The sequence below is a fragment of the Cupressus sempervirens genome, chromosome 4 (assembly GCF_028749045.1).
Source record: "Cupressus sempervirens isolate cs-2001-9-10 chromosome 4, ASM2874904v1, whole genome shotgun sequence".
NCBI classification, from domain to species: Eukaryota; Viridiplantae; Streptophyta; class Pinopsida; order Cupressales; family Cupressaceae; genus Cupressus; species Cupressus sempervirens.
The window spans coordinates 696,007,147-696,029,447 of NC_143121.1; the positions used below are offsets into that span (position 1 = coordinate 696,007,147).

Genomic DNA, 22,301 nt, shown 5'->3' on the forward strand with positions numbered 1-22,301 from the left:
ACACCTTATAGTTTGCATCCATTCATTCATGGCAAGCACATAGAGATGTTGCCTCACCACATGCGTGATCCCTCAACTCTCAGCCTTTTCCTGCAAATGGCCATGAAATAAATACTGTACATTCCTCCTACCCACTTTCCACCATGATCAGGCCACATTACATGGAGTTCACGTAAGCAAGAGGCACTTCTATTCAAATTGACTTTCAAAACCTTTTGTGAGTCTATTTCCTGCAACAATGACTTCTACACACTAGATAAATACCACCACTATTTTATTTAGAAGAAACCAATAGAGATGATGTGCATCAATTTGCAGTGTTAAAATATTGAGGCATGCTAGAAATAGTTGAGCATAAAACTAAGTAATAGGAAACCACCACAATATTTTATTTCATCTATTTAGGGCACATCAAAAATAACTTCACAATCTGCTCAATGTTCTTAGCCTTCTTCCTAGGAAAAATAAATAAAATCATGCCCTCCCAAAAGATTTTGGTGAGAATTTATAAACAAAGCCAAACAGTTAAAAACTGGTTTTGGCAACCACCAAATCCGTAAAGGTTTTGTTTAAACCTTTACTAAAGTTATAACACAATATTAAAAATATGCCCTAAATTTAAAACACCACCCCAAATCCAATGCAAACCCTAAAATTTAATAATAACAAAATATTTAAACACCACCACAAATGCAATCCAAAAGTTTATTCCTGTGCCCACCACTTGCTCCTGCAGCATGGTCATCATACGGAAGAGCTTGCAGTTTGTTAATTGACAGAATCGTTTAACCCATTTCATTGCACAACTCGGTGAAGGGCCATTTTTAGTTCGACAATGGTTACTTTCTCCCCACTTTGTGTTCTCCTCACCTGAACAATTGTAAATTCAATGTCAGCTTTTAATTATAAAATGCAACTTTAGGGCTTTTGAATTGAATGGTCAAGTTAGGTCACGAGTTCTGTGCTAATTCTGCATTTACTAAAGGGTTTCAAAGAACAAGACAATGCGAGGTGTATACAGATTCATTTAGAGAGCTTAGAGTGTAGGTATACAAAACAGGTAATTGAGCCCCTTTCTAGGGAATTTCGATTCAAAAAACATATATGGTATTTGTTTTAATAGAACAAACCGTAAAAGGCCAGCAGATTAGTTTTATTTGGGGTTAAAGTGCTTGTGGTATAGTTTTAGGGATTTGAGAATACTTTTGCTTTTATGGTTGCCACAAGGAAGTCGGTCTGAACCCTCGAAGACTGAAGCTCATAAGTTTCTACACAGAAATTAGTGAGAGTCTGCATAATTTGAAGCAATTTCCCTCCCTTCCAGGCACATTTCAGCTCAATCAAACCCTCCTCATCAATGATAGATATTTCAATACCTTCCTGAAATGCATCGACTGCTCTAATAATTGTTGATGAAGAAGGCTCTTCTACAATGCGGAACTTTCTCTTATCCAGTCTTTCATAACCATTGTCCTTGAATTTCTCGCCTCTGATAGAAGGCCCAGTACATTTACTTTCTGTCTGGTTCTTCTTGCAAGATTCTAGCTCAACCACTCTCCGTTTAAGATGCTTCATATAATCTATGGCATCTCCTAGGATCGATGTCTTGTCTGTCTGTTACAGGACAAACATATAAATTATCATTCATGCCGTTTAGTTACAATTTTTTAAAAAAAATTTGACATAGAGACACATCATACGAAAAGCATATAAGCATGTTCTCTTAAGCAATTTACAAAAGAGGTTACTGTGTACCTCATCTATGGTATACAAGAAATGGTTTCAATTTAACACAGATGTGAAGCCAGAAGATATATAAGTACAACATTATCTAACCTTGAAGCAGATTTCAGGAAAAAGATCTGAAAACATGAAACAGAGCATTCAATGATGAAAAAAATGTTTATGGGGTCAGAGCCAGAAGCTTTACAAGAAATTCAATGAAATACAGTATTCAGAGAACCTCATGAAAACCTAAAAGGTTTAATGAAATACAGAATTGCAAAGAAATACACTACAACTATATACTTTTCTATAGTTATATTATATCCATGCTATATGGCATAGCTGAAATCTGGAGGGTATATAAACTACACTCTTCATATAAACTGCAATCATCATCCTTTATTGAGTTTTTGTAGGCATAGCGTTCTTTTCCATTTCCTTTCTCAATTGTTAACTACAATTAAAAAAACCGAAATGATAACTATTTGTATTAATGTCGCTGATACTGTGAGGTTTTCTTGTACAGGGTATTGCTTTCTCACTTAGCAGTGCTTGTTAGGACATTGTACTCCAAATTTTAAATGATTCCCTCGAAGTATTATGAAAGGCCTTGTATTAGATTACTACTTTGTGTGCTTCTTCATGTATCCCTGACAAGACTCAAGATGCAAATGAATGCGACTTGAGAAGGGATATTAGAAGAACACTCCTGTTGTCCAATGGAATCAAAATAGATTACATTCAGCTAAGGGGTGGGTAGTTCAATTTTTAACTGAAAGTCCGTGTGCACTTTGCTTTTTAGTAGCAATTGCAATGCCAAGGAATATTAGGTTTAATTAAATTACCTTGGTGACAAACGGAACTATAGATCTAAGAATCTTGAACTTCTCATTCAGCTTTTCCCTCCTCTTTCGCTCAGCTAGAACATGACCTGTATTGAGCTTTTCTAGCTTAGAACCATTTAGGGTTTCTTCACTAGTTTTAGGCCAGGCTTCGCCTCCGTCCTTGCATTGCAACCTGGGGATCTTAAACAGTACGATTTTTACCATTGATTGTGATCTAGCTGAGGCCCTGGCAACCCCTCTATTGACCCACTTTGAAAAAGCACGGCCATAGGAACTCTCCAACTGCCAGGGGTTCAAGAGCAACGGCTGTTGTTGCAGTATAAAAGATACTGTTTTTAAAAAGGGACTATTGTCATCAGTAATCTCGTTCTTGTGTTGAGACAGAGAGTGGGTCATGGTCTTCTCAATTCCAACAAGCATGGGATCATTAGCCTGAAACTGAGTATTATTATAAGAATTGAATACATTTCCTCCTCCATTGTAGACCATGTCTTCTTGATTATAGTAAGGCCAAGCAATATAGTTCGAACAGATCGGGGAGTTGATGGTTTGCACTGATTCATTCTCATTATGTAAGCCAGAAATGTGTGGGTACTGTATACATTCTTCTTGTGACTGAACGCTGCCATCTGAACTGTGCAGACTTGAAGTTGAGTGCTGCGATGATATCTCTGGTTCTGGATCTGGATCCTCCTCATCCACCCATATGTTCTTAAGTTGCTCTATAATACTTGGATCCTCTGCTATCTGTCAACAAAATGATCAAATACATCAATAACAACTTTCGGATAAAAATGTTTTTTTGGCTAGTTCTGTTTTGGTGCTGCTGTTTCTTGTTTAGCAGCCGTTTTGTTTGTGGAGCTTCTTTGAATATCTATCTTTTGAGATTCTATAGTGTTTTGGGGTCCTTTCAAAACCTGATTTTGCCTTAATCGGAAACTTTAGGATAAAAACCTCTAGGAAAATACTTGCTGGGTCATTACTATTAACACCTCACCAGCTTTGTTACACCTACTTCAATCACTCCATGTGCGACCGGAATACATAGTACAGTCTGCAAAAGGTGATGCCCATTAGAAAATGAATTCTGCTTGTAGCTTCTCTTTATGTGCTAAATCTTCACTAATTAATATAGTTTGGAGTTTACCAGTATGCCAGAAGTCTGTTTCAAGATTGGTAGTTCCTGATCAGGCCCAAGAGCCAATGTAGAATATGTTAGCATGAATTTATCTGCTATAACAAGTATGAAAGAAATGGTAAAGCTGTGTATAATGTGAAAATCACCTTCGCAAGAAGCACACGGGATAAAACTTTGCTTTCCACTTCATTGGCTTTACACAGCCAAAAAGGATGCCCATTTGCCATAGTCCTGCCTGGTAATCTGTGAAAATCCAATGTCCAAATAAAAATTCATGGCCTCCGTAACATAGGACAAAACTATACTTTTGTTTAATGCGAGTTTAATAGCATCATTGTTTCAGATCATACTCAATGACCTATCATTAAGATGAAAGAGCTAAAAATATATTTCTGATCCTTGGCACAACTGTGGTGTGTGGATTTACTAGATTTTGAGTTGAATTTCAGAGAGAATGACCAAATAAGGCTTTCTCTAAACTCTGAGAAATTGGGTTCCAGAATCAATACACAATAATCCCATCTAGCCAATCTTTTGAGTAACTGTTCACTCCATTAACTCAAAAGTCTAAGAAGTCTCAAGTTTCAAGGGCTACTTGACGTTCATTGCAAGATGATGAGAGGAGATTGAAACTAGTGAAATAAGCCATTATTGTCATATACTCCCGGTTTATATTACTAGTCTCAATTTGAGTGTTTCACCTAATAGAACGAATGCCAAGTAAATACCATTCAAGGTCACCAAGCGTTGCTTGAATGGATCGAAACAGTACACACAAGAAATGGGTTATTCCGAATGACAAGATATTGTGCATCCAATCGACACCCTAGGGATATTTGAGAGTATTAAAAATTTCATACCCATTTCCAGTTGCAAACTCGAAGGACATAGAGATGAGATAAAACCACTCGGTGTCCGTAAGATCTTCAGGGGACAAAACAACAGCAGAAAGTCTCCTAAGAAGTTGAACATCATTGCCACCTTCACAGGAAAGGGACTTAAAAAGGTCTCACAGTTGAAGGCTTCTGTCTACACAAAGCTCATCCTGCCCCAGCCTCTCCTTTGCTTGAACAGTTTTCCTTGTTTTTATATCCCCATTGTAATACCCATCGCCCCAAACCAGCAATCTGCAAAGCAATAGCAAACAATTCAGTTCACTACCAAAAACCACACATTTTCACAACCCTGAAATTCCAAGAAGTTGAAATTATGTGAAGCAACAAACAAACCCTCTCTGATGAGAAACACGCAAAAAAATTGAATAAGTCCATTGCAAGCTTTGAACGGCGGCTTGAAGCAAAGCCCCTATGTTGGTGGAGGCAGGATCCGAAGCATTAATATAAATTGCAGGTGCCATGGCTCCTTGTAGACTCAGCTAGCTTCACCAACTTTGGTTATAAATTACATTTTAGATCTGGGTATTTGATATAAGCCTACCAAACTACTGGAGTATTCTAATGGTTTCAGTACGTTCTGATCAAGATAAACTGTTCTCTCCGTGTATTTGCACGTTGGATCTAGACGGGTCGTTGTGCCGAAAAGCATGCACCTTAGGTGACAGGCTTTTTAATTTATTAATTAATTTAAAAATCACAGAATCTAGCACGTGATTTTAAATTAATTAATAAATTAAAAAACCTGTCACGGCAGATGCATTATTTTTGGCATGTGCTTTGCACCTAGCTAGGTAATGTTCATTGTTACTCTTTCCAATACATTTGAATCCTGAGTGCTTGGGCTTTTGGGAGGGATGATATTAGGTTGATTCACCACTCTTTAGGAGTGGTCTTGTTAGAGGACTTTTGTGAACATTCTTTTATAATGTCACCTAGTTAAAGGATTTACAAGGTTGTTAAGTCCTTAATAACTATTAAGTCAAGCTCTGATTAAAAGGATTTCAATACGATTTTTTAACAATGATTAGAAAGAAAATAGTTGTGTTTGATTTGTATGATTACAACTCACTTTGAACTTTTAGATCTTTATTTAGTTCATGTGCTTATTTTATGATAAGTCTTCCTTGTCACCTTTTCCCTTGATTTTAATGAGAACCCTTTGAGCAATCGTCCTTCTTTCCAAAACAAACTTTAGGCTTATACTTTGATTTTCTTATCAACCTCAGTAGCTTTGTTCTATCTCTCTGGAAACTTGCACAACTTCTCTATTTTGTTCTTTTCTCTGCATATATCATTTGTGCTCTTCTCTCCCCTTATTTAAAGTTTGTCTTTATACCTCCTTGAATAGGTAATTTTTGTCCTTTTTCCATTTTCATAGTCATTGTAGATCTTAGGCTTTATAATTTGATCCAGTAGATTCATTATATTTGTTCATCTCTATCTCTTTTCTAAAAACTTCTCACAAAATCCATTCATTAGGTATCTTGCCTTATCCTCTCCTTGAATAAAAGTATCCAACTCATCAATCTTATATTTGAGAATCTTTCCATGTACCAAGAAATCAATTGAGTCATTTGGAAATCATGAATTATGCGATCAACTAAAATTTTATTCCTTGGCCAAAACTAAGTTTTGACACTTGGTCATCACTGAATTGCTTGGTCGCTATAGAACTTCTAGCTCAACATCAATATTGTCACTCACTCAACACTGATGCTCACTTAACACTAAATTTTCTTAGAACTTATAGTAGCTTGGTTAACACTAGCATTACTTGGTATAGACTTCAACATTCCTTAATCTTTACTTTGTTGATTGGTCAAGCTTATGCAATTTATCAATTTCTTCACTTGTTTTCATAGTATAAACAATAAAATTATCTTGCCATAGTCTAACTAATCAAATATCCATTGTAGCTTTCTTTTCATAAATTAACCTATCACATATGTACTTTTCTTATGAGCAATTTGTCAAATCCTCTTGATCAACCAAATAGATATGACATTTAGATTAGATAGCAACATCTTTCATCAATAGATTTGATACTAATGACAACATAACATTTTTTTCACTTGTAGTTCCAATAATCTACCTCTTTGGAATTGATGACAACCCTTGAAAACATCTCAAGTATATTTCATTAAAATACAATCTCTCTCTTTATTACCCTACAATCTAGAAGAGTTCACTACCGCTAGTAACCAATATCCTTAGTTTCATTCTGAATTTGATCTATGCATTTTTTGAAACTCCTTCTAAGTTCTAACTCCATCTATCATAGATATTTATGCTTGTTTTCTTATGTAAATTCTCCCTCTTACATCTTAGATACAATCTCTCCCTTACATACTCTCTCTCTCTCTCTCTTTAATAATCTCTCTCCCTTTTTAGTACTTCTCTCCCTTTGAAAATAATTCCAAAGACACTATTTTTCTTGGCTTCATTTTCTTCAAACATTTTGGTTATGTAGATAAGTACATGTCAATGCTTGATTCTATCAAATGTAAATAACTAATCTATTATGTTGTTCTCCTTGTTCTTTACTTTATTTCACTACCTTAGGCATCTCCTAAAGTAGAACTATTTTCATCAATGCGTAAGATATATTATGATTAGCACATTTGATGTAGTGCCTCTTTGTAGCTTAAGTAGCTTTACTTAGGGGAATCACCCCCATTTTACCTCTAAGATATTCATGAGCATCTTTAGGTAAGGCTTTAGTGAATATTTCAGTAATTTGTTCTTTGGTGTGTCAATATTCTAACTTCACTTCTTTGTCTTGAACTAGTTCACTCAAGTAGTGATACATGATATAAATGTGATTTGTTTTAGATTGCATCACATGATTCTTTGATATGTTGATATCACTTGTGTTATCACAATACATAACAACTCAATGTGATATTTCTTCTTTTTTTCCTTTCAGTAATTGCTTGATCCACATAATGTTTGAACTAATCAGGGTAGCTACCACATACTCAGCTTTAGTTGTTGATTGAGAAATATAGTTAGGTGAATGCACAAAGTTGGGTTGCAATTCTACAGAAGTCAAATCTACAAAATGAGACCTCTTAGAAATAGGTACCTGATTTTAAAAAACAGGCACCCATTTTTGGCTCAAGTGCTCGACCCTAAATTTAAAAAATAGGCACCGATTATTTTTAAAAATTGGGTACCCATTTTTTATTTTCAAAAAATGGGTACCTATTTCTAAAAAAATTAAAAAATTGAACTTTTAAGAAATGGGCACCCATTTTTTAAAAATGAAAAACGGGTACCCATTTTTAAAAAATCAAGTACCCATTTTTTAAAAGTAAAAAATAGGTACCCGTTTCTTAAAAATTCATTTTTAAAAGTTTTCAGCAGATTTTACATGCTGCTTTTAGCTTTTCAAAATCGGTACCCATTTTTTGAAATTCAATTAATGGGTGCCCGTTTCTTACAACATGAGGTGGGATTTTTTTTTCTTGCCTCCAATTTTGGTTTGGGATAGGCTTGGTAAGACCAAGCCTATGCCTTGGCCTCTCAAGATTTGGCTAAGGCATTGAACTGACAAATTCATACCTTGCCATAATTTTTAGAGGGTTTTCCCGATCAAATTATATTATGAAACAAAAATCCATTAGAGCTCTCATTGTCTTGATTTTAGAAATATAAATTTTATAGAGTTATGATTTTATATACTATTTTTTTAAAAAAATTTAATCAAAGGTGGTACCTAAATGTAAAATAGCAACGTTCACTAAAACTTTAATAACTTTTTTATTTTATATTTTTGCTTAAATTAATTTATATGTCATCAATCTACATTCAATTCTTTTGAAGTTTTAAAAAAAAAAAATTTGAAAAAAGTGAAATTTTGATCAAATTATTGTGTCCGTACACAAGAGGTTTAAAAATTTGCTTTTATAGCTAATTAAAAATTAATTTTAAAAAAATGTTCATTAAAAAATTCAAGAAAAATATTCTAATCAATATTTGGTGTGTTAGGTAACTCCATTTAAAAAGATTTGCAAAAATTCATTCATTTGTGTCAAATTATGGTGTTCGTACATGAGCATGGTATGGTCTTGAAACAAGCATTTTGAAAAAGTGGTTTTTAAAGATCCATACCAAAAAAAAATCTATCATATGGGTATAGAAATAAATTACATATTCAAAAAGAAGATTCCAGGCACTACAATTTTTATTGCTGAAGTTTTTTTTGTATTTAATCTCTAAATGGCTCAAATTTTGGCATCAATTGACAAAATATTTCAAAAACAGGAAAAACACTTCCACTTTTTGGCCAAAAGTGAGACCCAACTTCTTGCATTGACCCAGTTATGTTTCTTGCTTGTCCATGCCACCAATATCTTTCCTAGAAAAAATACACCTCTATTGGGTCTTTTTCTATCATTACTATTTCATTTCCAATCATAGTCAGTGAATACCATCAGTTCGAATCAATCACTCCTCTTGTAATATGATCTATAGTCTTTTGTATCTTTCAAATATCCCAATATCCTCTTCCCTTCCATCATATTGTTCTCCTTAGGATTTTTTGAAAATCTAGCAACTATCCCAACTACTAATGCAATATCTGGTCTACTATGAAAAACATAATTGTAGTTTTCCAAACATTGATATTTATAGTGTTTGGTTCACATCAGCAGATTCATCATTTTTATATAACTTATGCTCTAGACACATAGGTATGCTCATTGGTCTTGATTATTCCATTCCAAAAAAAATTAGCATCTCCTTGATATATTTGGACTGAGTAATGAAAATATAAGATTCCATTTGATATACTTGCAAACCAAAAAATAATTTGATTTTAGCAAATATTGGCATTTCAAATTCCTTCTTCACTTCATCAACAAATGATTTTTTTAATGCTTCTTTTCTTCCAAATATAATATCATGAACAAAGATTTTAGTTAGTAAACCTCATTATTGTTACTAGTCTTCAAGTATAGATTACTAATATCATTTTTCCTTTGAATACCAATCTTTACTAAGTAATTATGAAGTCTTTCATACCATGACCTTGGGGTTTGTTTCATCAATATAGACCTTTTTGTAGTTTACATAGGATATTATTCTTTTTTGGGTCCACAAATCCTTTGGGCTATTCTATGTATACTTCTTCCTCAAGTATACCATTCAAAAATGCAGATTTGACATCCATTAGGTATGCTTTAAATTTTTTGTCTGCTAAATAGGCAAGCAGAATTTTGACTCATTCCAATCTTGCTATGGGAGAAAAAAATTCTCCATAGTCAACTCCTTCTTCTTTAGTATATCATTTGTATATCAATCCTTCCCTATTCCTTGTCACTTCAGCTTTTTCATTTAGCTTATTCCCAAAGACCTATTTTGTTCCAATAACATTTTTGTCCTTTGGTCTAGGTACTAGGGTCCAAATGTTGTTCTTCTAAAAAAAGTCAATTTCTTCATTCATTGACCAAATCCAAACTTTATTATCCAAAGCATCTTTCACTTGTTTGGGTTCAAATTCACAAAGTAAGCATGCATCACTTCTTAGTCTCTTCCTTGTCACTATACTAGATTCTACATCTCTAATAATTTGATCAATCTTATGATGTCTTATTATATACTTAGCTAGCATAGGTCATTTCCTTCTCTATTATTCAAAAGGTTCATCTTGAAAATTAATTTCAAGCTCATTATCTCTTTCTTGTTTAGGCTCAGGTTTTGGTTCTACAAGCTCAACATTGTCTACTTGGTATTGTTTGTCTGTGACTTGACATATTCTTCCTGTTACTTAGCACCCATTGTCTTCTACTCAATAATCATTTGTTTGTGCCTTGGCATTCCCTATCTATTGAGAAAGTGCAATTTTTTTTGTTGCTCAATGGGAGTTCTTATAGCTCCATCATCAACATATATGAATGCACTATAATCTTCAGGTTTTTTCTTACATTCAACATCATTTTTTCTATAAATTCATCAATTGTCATATTTGTAATTTCCACAACATTGTTAGTGTTAGTATTTAAACACTTGTAAGCTTTAGTCTTGGTGAAATATCCTAGGAATATACCTTCATCATTGTTGACTCCAAGTTTTACATTCCTATTATCTTTAAATATGTAGCATTTTCTCCCAAATATTTTGAAATATTTCACATTAGAAGCATATCGATACCATATTTCAAAAGGTGTAGCATTTGTATCTTTCATGACTTGCTCTTTATTCAAGGTATAGACAACAATAGTAATAGCTTCTCTCCAATATTTTTGTGAAACATTCTTATCCTTCATCAATGTTCTAACACAATCCATGATTGATCTATAAGATCTTAGACACTTTAGAATCTTCCATGTTTATTTTTCAGTTCTAGCCGAATACCACTTAAATAATTGAAAAACATTAGATTTATCTTTGAGAAAAATCACAGGCATCATTCTAGCATAATCATCAACAAACCAAATGAAATAATTATCTCCATAATAGCTTTGAACATCAATAGTTCTACATAAGTTAGTATGAACCAATTCCAAAATATCACTAGATGTGTATTTTTTCTCCTAAAACTCGAATTTGTTATTTTTTACAATTGATATTTTTTACAAATAGCATTGTCAGGATTGTTTAGTCTTGGAAACCCTCTTACTTTTATCATTTTACCATTCACCAAATTATCAAAGTTAACATGACATAACCTTTTGTGCCATTGCCAAACATCTTCTTGTTGTGCAAACAAGCATGTATCACTAGGTAAATCTAGATAGAACAAGTTACCTTAATTGTTTGATCACCACTTCCAATCAACTTCCCATTAGTATCATATATCTTGGCCTTAGTTTGATGGAATTCAACTCTGTATCCTGATTTGTTTACTTTTGAAACACTTAATAGATTAAAGTTAAGTCCTTCCATATTGTCACACTTGATTTTGTCAGTCAATTAAATATTCCGTTTACCTTTCACTATACATGGAATATCATTACCAAATTTAACACAACCACTCTTGTATGGTCCAATATCTTCAAATTAGTTTCTACGGCCATTGAAACCACTATCAATTATCCATCTACCATTTTTTTCACATAAGAAATTAAAGCAATTTTGTCATCTTCATCAGAGTCTTCTTTTGTAGCAACATAGACAACTTCATCGTCATTACTTTAAGATTTAGTATCAGTTTCTTCTTTAGCAATATAATAATTTTTTCACCTTTGTCATCCTTGCTCTTCTTATAGCCTCAGTCATCTCTCCTTCCTTTTTATTTTCTTTCCTTTCTATCATCCTTTTCCTCTATATTAGGACACCTTGCAACAATATGGCCAACCTTGTTGCATGAGAGAAAAAAAAAGTAATTTAACTTTGTATTTACCTCTACCTCTTCTAAATCATTTTTCAATAAGTGTTTCAAGTTCATCAAGCTCATAATCAAAAGTTTTACTATCACTCTTCATATTTTTTCATTTTATTTTGCTAAGAACTATTTGTGATTTAAAAGTAGATTCAATAGTAGTAGGTCTATAATTATCAAAATTAGACATCTCAATAGCAATAAATCTACCAATTACACCTTCCAAATTCAAATTATTACCTAAAAAGCATCTCAGTAGGAATTAGAGTTCTTAATACCTTATTTTTTCATCTTTAATCTCTCAATTTGTACCTCGAATAACATTGACCACTTCCTTGATTCTTGTACAATATTGCACTAAGCTCTCACCTTCCATCACTCTCATTTCATCAAATTTACCACTTAGGCTCTTTGATTTGTCATCTCCTCCATACACAGTCTTTACTTTGTCCCAAATTTGTTTTGCATTATCACAATATTTTATGTCATCAAACTCGGTATAGCTTAGGATGAAGCTATCTCCAACATCACTTGATTATATTCTTTCTTTCCTTTCAACTCTTTGACGGTTAGAGGAATAGTCATTATCTTCACATATTCAGTGTCCACATAGTTTATTTCACCATAAATAATACTAAATATATGTAGCCTCATCAAATTTTTTTCATGCAAGAAAGTTCTCCTTTTTTAGCTTTGGTACCTCACTTTTGTGATTCATGATCTTTATCTTTGAGTACCTTCAAATGTCTCTTGATAAGAATTGGTAATCTAACACCAATTTTTAGAATGTTTAGAATAACTAAGAGGGGAGGGGGAGGGAATGATGCAAGAGCATCAACACAAGAAAAGATCCCTATAGAAGAAAAAAGGTGGATCAGAGGAAAAGAAGTAAATGAACAAGTCAATTGGCATGTTTTGAAGCCCCTCATGGCTTTGGGAGGCTTTTTAAAAATTTCAATGTTGTAATGAATCATAAAGGGCCTATTAAGGACCTTAGGATCTGTAATGGTGAATTAAGGGTAGAAAGGAATATGCATTCAAATAAGTTCGAAGACTTAGATAGGCCTAGAATCTTTTAACTTTTCCTAAAGAACCTAATAGACAAGTTTGCAAAGTTCAATAGTTGTTTTATTCAATAATTCGTATGTTGGAGAATTCAAACCTTTGAATCCCAGTGGTTAGTGCATTTTTGGAGAGAAAGTAGTTTTTAAGAGTTTTAAACCTAAATAAACATGGAAACTAATTCCAGTTGGTGGAATATATGCCACGAACATTTTTCAGATCATTTGGAGGCATTGTATGACAGGTAGCACTGGGATTCATTTGTTTTGTCTGGATTGTAGAAGTAAGATCAATAAAACTCCTTTTTGTTGATGCTGTCTTGATGTTCTCCATTTATATTTGCGATAAGAAGACTATATAACACTAGAGGACATTGTATTTTTTATGAGATCCACTTTATATGCTTTGAATTCATTTAGTGATCTTTGATTTTACAAATTAATGCCGACAGCATTAAGAATAGTGTTGCTTTCGCTAGTTTTGAGAAGAGTTAATCGTTGGATGATCATTCCATGAATTAAATTTCCAACACTCATTGAATGACTCATCCCTAAATTGTAAAATTATATTCTAATACTAATATTATAGATGATAGTTTGTTGATGGTGATCACCTAGGAAAGAAGTGTGAATGGTGAATGGAGATGTTACATATAACTATGGAGCAGCAATAGAAGTCATAGAATTTGAAGGTTTTTGTTTCATAATTGAAGGTGATTAAGTATGTTTAAGATAAGGTGAATCCATCCTTGTTTAATCTTAGAAGTGTGGGAACAACATCTAATTAGAAAGCCCTAGTTTTTTAGGGTTTTGGAGAGAAATTTGGGGTTTTTGGTGTTGTTGGACTTTTGGGTCTAATTTATTTTTTTATTTTCACATTCATAACCTAATAAGAGACTTTTTAGAGTGTGGAGTCTTCATAGTCCAAAGAAAATTTAGTTGCTTTGTTAAATTACCCTCTTTTAAGGCATTTTCAAACCACCATATAGTGATTGTATGGTTTGGTCCTAAGGAACCCTAGGCAACCTTTTGATATGTTTGAATATGGCCAAATGGGTATCTAAAAACCTATAGAGTTTGGTTTGGGCTTTAAGAAATTTGACAGGACATAAAGATTTTTTATTGCTAGAGGCCTAATAGGGACAAGTGGGCGTAAATGGTTGTTTGAAGAGATTAGAAGGGGTGGAGAGTTGGGAATAGTTTGAAACCTTAAGAATCCTTAAATCTAAGATAATATCATCTAAATATATCAACCCTATCACTTGGAATCTTGGTGAAGATTTCTTCTTAAGAAGTACTTGAGGCCTTTGGAAACACTAGTTAACCTTCACAAAATTGTAAGCTTGTAATTTGGTCATTCATCCACCACCCTTATCTGAGCATCAAGTACTATTAGAGCCTAGTAAGAATCCTTTAGAAAGTTGGTAAATTAATCTTAAAAAATTTGCTATTTTGGATCCTTAGTTAGACATTAGAGCTGAAGTATCCTTTAAGGAGTAGCACTTGAGTTGATCCAGCTTGTCAAGGGGATTAGGAACCATGTCTGAAGGGGAAGGAGATTCACCCACAAGGATGGAAAATGTGGAGTTGAAAAATATAGTTAAAGAATAATTGGCTGATAACAAGAAGTTAAAGGAAACATAGGAGCAAAGAGAGAAGGGATATCATGAGAAGGATAAGACATTAGAAATTATGATGAAAATAATCATGGCATTAGAGAAAAGTGATAAAGGAAAAGGACATGATGAGGAAGTAGAAATTGAAGAAGAAGAGGAAGAGGTGCCCCAAGAGGAAGAACAATTAGATCATAAGGATGTAAGGATTGCTAAGTTTGTAAAAGCTATAAAGATTGAGATATGAGGGAAAGAGAAGATTTTCCTATGTATGGAGGAAAGATGGATGATGCAGAGTTAATAGATTGGTTTAGTGCCATGGATAATTTATTTGAATGTGAGGATATTGAAGAGGGGAAGAGGTTGAAGATAGAAAAGTCAAAGTTGAAGGGACATTCTCTACTATGGTGGGATTGTGTTTAAGTGGAGAGATGGAAGAATAGAAAGCCAAAAATCACATCATAGTACACTATGATGGATAAGATGAAGGGAAAATTTCTACCTAATGACTATATGGTACAATTATACAAGATGCTACAAGGTCTTAAGCAAAAAGGCATGGATGTATAATGGTAAACTAAAGAGTTACACAAATTGTGCATAAGGGTGAGTCATGATGAAGACGTTAAAGATAAGATTGCAAGGTACATGGGGAGACTTAGGTTCCATATCCAAGATGCACTTAGTCTTGCTACCCCTAGATCAATTGAAGAGTGTTACAAGTTGGCCATTAAGGCTAAGGAAAATATTAGAAAAAGGGCAACAGAGACAAAGTAACACAAGAGGAGGTTCATCAATGAGAGGAAGATGTGGTATATGGACTACTAATTTTCAAAACACCAGTGATAAAGACAATGAAAAACCATACACATTAGAGACAAGAAGAGAATATAGCAGAGGAAAACATGGAGGAATGGATGATGAAGTGTTTAGAGGAACATGTTTCACTTGTAATGAAGTGGGCCATTAGTCATATAGATGTCCTAAAAGGACTGAAGACAAGGGAAGAGATAAGAGAGTCACTTTGACCCAAGAAGAACTAAAAGAGGAGGAGTCTAGAAACATCCTGGTTTTACCTAAAGAGGGAAAATATTTTCTATGGGAAAGAGGAGAACCACCCAATCCAAGCATCTTCTGATCCAAGGTAAGGTATGTTAGTTCATTATAGACTCAAGAGAAAGTCATCATGTAGTGTCTCATAAAATTGTTAGGAAGTTGAATCTAAAAGCTTTTCCACATCCTCAACCATATTATGCAACTTGGATGAACATGAATAAGCATATTATTTTCAGTGATCAAGTCATGATTGAGTTCTTAGTTGAAAGTACATGGGTAAGGTATGGTGTGATGTTCTCAAAATGAGTTATGGACATTTGATTTCAGGAAGACCTTGGCAATGGTCTAGAAGAGTTATCAATGATGGTTTCACAAGATAGTATTTAGTCCAAAATGAAGGTAGAGAATATGATATATAAAATTCTCAATCGAGAAACAAGATCCAATTATCATGTGTTTTGGACAAGAAATAAAGATTTAATTATAGTATGATATTGGGTGGTACATCAATAAGAGAGTACATTCATTGAGTAATCAGAAGAGTTGTAAAGGAGGGGAGCTTTGGGATTTGAAATTTGGGCACAAGGGTGAGTAATGATGAAGATGTTAAAGAAAGGATTGCAAGGTACATGGGGGGACTTAGGTTCCATATCCAAGATGAACTTAGTCTTGCTGCCCCTAGATCAATTGAAGAGTGTTACAAGTTGGGCATTAAGGCTAAGGAAAAGATTAGAAGAAGGCAAGAGAGAAAAAGTAACACAAGAGGAAGTTCATCAATGAGAGGAAGATGTGGTATATAGACTACCGATTTTTAAAACAATAGTGATAAAGACAAGGAAAAACCATACACATTAGAGATAAGAGGAGGCTATAGGGGAGGAAGACATGGAGGAAGGGATGATGGAGTGCTCATAGGAAGATTTTCACTTGCAATGAAGTGGGTCATCAGTCATATAGATGTCCTAAATGGAATGAAGACAAGGGAAGAGATAAGAGAGTCACTTTGACCCAAGAATAACTAAAAGAGGAGTCTAGAAACATCCTATTTTTACCTAAAGAGGGAGAATATTTTCTAATGGAAAGAGGAAAACCACCCAATCTAAGAATCTTTTGATCCAAGATAAGGTATGTCAGTTCATTATAGACTCAAGAGAAAGTCATAATGTAGTGTCTCATAAAGTTGTTAGCAAGTTGAATCTAAAAAGTTTTCCACATCCTCAACCATATTATGCAACTTGAATAAACACGAATAAGCATATTCTTTTTAGTCATCAAGTCATGATTGAGTTCTTACTCAGAAAGTACATGGATAAGGTATGGTGTGATGTTCTCAATATGAGTTGTGGACATTTGATTTCAGGAAGACCTTGGCAATGGTCTAGAAGAGTTATAAATGATGGTTTCACAAGAAAAAGTTTAGTTCAAAATGAAGGTAGAGGGTATGATTTATAAAACTCTCAAAGGAGCAACAAGATCAAATTATCATGTGTTTTGGGTAGGAAATAAATGTGCAAGTATAGTATGATACTGGATGGTACAACAATAAGGGAGTGCATTCATTGAGTAATCAGAAGAGTCCTAAAGGAGGGGAGCTTTGGGATTTAAAATTTGTGCAAGTTAGGGTAGTTAAATGTCATGTAGTGGAGCCACCACATAGAACTAAAGAAGAAGTGGGGAGGGAGATGTTTTATCCCAATAATGAATCAGCAATGAATGCCTTAAAACCATCTTATTTTCCTTCATCTGGATAGTCAGCAAGGACACACTATTTACCTAATCCTTTGTATGTGAGTGGAGGGTATATCATGAATCAGTAGGTCATCATGGGAGATTAGCTCATCCCTACATACTAGATGTCACCAAAGATTAGTGCTTGGCTTAAGATGGTCAACTCTTGGGACAAGAGTTTCATTGGAGGAGGGGAGTATGATGCAGAAACATCAGTACATGCAAGGATCCCTATAGAAGACAAAAGGTTGATAAGAGGAAAAGAAGTGTATGAACTAATTCATTGTCATATTTTGAAGCCAATCATTGCCTTAGGAGGCTCTTAAAAAATGTCAAAGTTGTAATGAATACTAAAGGGAATGTTAAGGACCTTAGGATCTATAATAATGAATCAATGGTAGAAAGGAATATATGCATTCAAATAAATTCTACTTGGAGTCTTAGGTAGGCCTAGAATTTTTTAACTTGAGCTATGGGACCTAATAGACAAGTTTTCAAAGTTAAATAGTTATTTAATTCAGTAGTTGTATGTTGGAGAATACAAATCTTTGAATCCCAACGGTTAGTGCATTTTTAGAGGGAAAGTAGCTTTTTTAGAGTTTTAAGCCTAACTAAACATGAAATTAGTTCCAATTTATTGGGATAGTTTCTAAGAAGGTTTTTAAGATCACTTGGAGGCATTGTACAATAGGCATCACTTAGAATAATTTTTTTTGTATGGACTATGCAAGAAAGATCAATAAAACTCCATTTTGTTGATGCTATCTTGATGTTCTCTATTTAGCTTCTTAATCAAAAGGTGTTGTAACATTAGAAAATATTTTATTTTTTATGAGATCCACTTTAGATTCTTCGAATTCATTTGTTGGTCTCTAATTTTACAAATTACTTCTGATAAAAATTAAGAATAGTGTAATTTTTGCTAGTTTTGACAATAATTAAAGGTTGGATGATCATTCCATGAATGAAATTTCTTATTTTCATGGAATGACTCATACCTGACATGTAAAGTGATATTATAACACTTACATGTTCAAATGAGAGTTTTTTGATGGTGAGTAGCCAAGAAGGAAGTGTGAATGGTGAATGGAGATGTAGGTATGGAGTAGTAGTAGAAGTTCTAACCATTGGAGTTCAGTTTTGCATGATTGAAACTAATTGAATATGTTGATGACAAGGTGAATCAAACCTTCTTTGATCTTATAAGTGTGGGGAAAACATCTAATTAGTAAGCCATAGTTTTTTAGAGTTTTGGGGAGCAATTTGGGGATTTTGATGTTTCAAGAGTTTTCGGTCAATTTTCTTTTGGACTTTTGGCATTCATAACCAAGGAAGAGTCTATCTAGAGTGTAGAGTCTTTTGAATGTAAAGAAATTATAGTTGCTTTGTTAAATTGCCCTCTTTTTAGGCATTTTGGAGCCATGGTATATTCACAATTTGGTCTAAAAGAACCCTAGGTAACCTTTTCATATGTTATAATATGGCCAAATGGGTATTTGAAAACATATAGAGTTAGGTTTGGTCTTTGGGAAAGTTGAGAGGAAATGAAGATTCTTTATTGCTAGAGGCCTAATAGGGGCAATTAGGGCTAGAAGGTTGCTTGAAGATATTAGAAGGTTGGAGAGTTGGGAATAGTTTCAAATCCTAATAATCTTTAAACCTAAGCTAATATCATCTAAATATATCAACCTTATCAATTAGAATCTTGGTGAGGAGTTTATGTTAGGTTTGAAGACATTGAAGCAATTGAGGCCTTGGAAAACACTAATTGATCTTCACAAATTTGTAAGCTTGTAATTGGGCCATTCATCTACCACCCTTACCTCTACATCAGTAAATCAATTACTCAAGGTCCTCTAGTACCAATTGAACAATCAAATTCTTAATCAGTTTATGTTTAACATTATCCTATAACTCACTCTTTATTGTAACTTGAATAACAATATTAACTAACAATTTACTGTCCTAATATAATAGAATTGTTGAATGCAAACATTTGAAATATAAAATAGCATAAAACATTCAACATAATTTTTACACTAGGATTTAATGTGAAAATCCAATTTCAGAAAAACACCAACAACGTGCCACCACTTTTTCACTCTGTTGAAGTGAACCCATTTAGGAGCCAACCATGTTAAAGGTTACAATACACACAATATATTAAAAATGTGACCTGGTAAAAGGATTTTATGACCTTATTAGGAGTATCATTGTTAGAGGAATTTGGAACATTTCGTTAGAATTTTGCTCAATTTAAGGATTTATATAGATAGTTAAGTCCTTAATGACTATTAAGTCAACCTTTTATTAGAAAGAAAATAGTAGGGTTTGATTTATATGGTTACAAATCACTTTGCAATTTTAGATCTTTATTCAGGTCATATGTTGATTTTTTGATAATCCTTCCTTGTCATTTTTTTCATTAATTTTCTCGGCAACCCTTAAAGAAACCATCCTTCGTTTCACAACAAACTTAAGCCTCCTACTTAGATTCTATTATCAATCTAAACATCTTTGTTCCATATCTCTAGAAATACACACAACTTCTCTATTCTATTCTCTTCTTTTCATTTATCATTCACACTCTTCTCACCCCTTATTTAAAGTTCATCTCTATATGTCCTTAAATAGGTAATTGTAGTCCTTCTTCATTTTCATAATCACCGTAGATCTTAGGGATTATGATATGATCCAACAGATTCATTGTATTTGTTCATCTCCATCTTTTATCTAGAAAATTCTCACAAAATCCTTTCATTAGGTATCTTACTAAATCCTCTCCTTAAATTAAATGATCCAACTCACAAATTTTATCTTTAACACACTTTCCATATCCCAAGAAATCAACTGAGTCAGTTGGAAATCCCAATTTCTTGCAATCAACTAAAATGATCTTCCTCGACTAGCACTAAGTTATCACACTTAATCATCACTGAATTGCTCTATCATTATAGAGCTTCTAGTTTGGCATCAATACTATCAACCATTGGACACTGATGCTCAATCAACACTATATTTTCTTGGTACTTAAAATAGCTCAATTAACACTAGCATCACTCAAGATACACTTATCAAATTATCTTACCATACTCTAACTAATCAAATTTAGATTGTAGCTTCATTTTAATAACTCAACCTATCCTCTAGGTACTTTTTTTATGAGAAATTTCTCAAATCCTCTTCATCAATCAAATAGATGTGATATTTAGATCAGATAGAAATATGTGTCATCAGTATATATGATATCAATGACAACATTATAATTATTTTAACTATAGTTTCCAGCAAGAGATCTTGGTCTCTCAATTGTAGCTAGTATAGTTGATGTAGTTTCTCATCTAGAAATCTAGATTCAAGCCCTACAATTAGCCAGATATAGATGGAATCAAGGATTAGAGGTGATTTCATCAAGTCAACTCTTTTTTGTTAGATGGATATTAGCTGACCCTTGTAAACCCCAAGCCATGGAGTGTTAAGGAAAGGGGGAAATAAACCATGACACTATAGTAATCAAGACATCTCATAGACTGAAAAGACAACCCACATGGCAAACCAAAGAAATCATATCAAAATCGCAAAAGGAAAATTGGATGTATTAGCATCAAACATGTACCTATATTATGTATAATAAAATCAAGTTTTTTTGGAAATCAAATCAAAGTCTAAGACAGAGTACTAATTTTTATTATTTTTCTAAGTCTTGACAAAGCATTTTTGCCACTAATGTCAAAGGGGGAGATGTTGATCTCTAAGCCTTGTTGCCTATAAGTTTCCAACACTTAGTAATTTTCTATGAAACATTGGTTGGTCATCACTATGACTGAGCTATCCAATATGACCAAGCAACATGGACTTGCTTATATTTTACAAAAAATAAGTCAAAGGTTGTTGACTACCCCAATATAGACAAAGTCAAAATATATATTGAGTGAAACATATGTAGACTGAGAAATATAAATTTATTTTATTCTGAGTGAGTCAATACATGTTGAGTATATAGAAGTTGAGGGACAACAAGAATGTTAGTTATGACTGAGCATCAGGATATTCAATTCCCAAGTAATCCTATTTTGGTATATGTGATTGTAATGGCACACACATTTATGAAAATATATTTGACCAAATTGTATGTAAGTTTCATGAATTTTAGAGATATCTAAGAAGATAATTACATGTTTTGTCAGAGGACATCAATACCTAGAAAGATAGAATAAGAAACCATAAAGTAGAAGGACTATGTGGCAAAAATTGAATTCTAGCTTATTGATTATGATCTAGAACCTTCCACTATTATCTATTGAAGAAGTGATCAAACTATAAATTAGTGTGTTAGAAGGAAGATCATGAATACATGAAAATTATAAGGACAGGGCAAGGAATTCTAAGTTTGATCAAGTGAATAGGCAAAGAAACCTACCAGTAAAGCATATAATATAGTGAATGAGATAATGAGATCAGATTTTTACATTGAATAGAGTAGATATTTAATTAGCTTCATGAGAGGAAATGGAAGAATTAGGTACTTAGATATTATAACCAGTGTATCAATGAAAATCTTAGGTAACAGAGTGGTTTTAACAAACCTAGTTAAATCTCCTGACATATTGCTTAGTTCATTATAGGTTTAAATGCTTTAATCAAGATAAACCTAATAGTCTTGTAATGCTTCTAACCGAGTATACCCCTCATAGCGTAGATCATTAGAAGTGATCAACATTGTAGCCCTTATAGGAAATCTTTATTACTATAGTAGTGGAGATTATTTGCTGCCATCCCCACCCTAGTTTTACCTTCAACTTGGAGGGCTTTCAAGTAACCAAAATCTTTGTGTTATGTGTTTACATTTTCGTGTTGATGGATGTCATGCATAGTTAGGTCTATTTAAGTTTTACAATACATGATGATATGGTAT

At 33.4% G+C, this 22,301-nt stretch overlaps 1 pseudogene; it reads right to left on the bottom strand.

The window, feature by feature from the left end:
- Window positions 1-795: 795 nt before the first annotated feature.
- Window positions 796-5,065, bottom strand: LOC149563180 (transcription factor TT8-like; annotated as a pseudogene).
- Window positions 5,066-22,301: the final 17,236 nt, after the last annotated feature.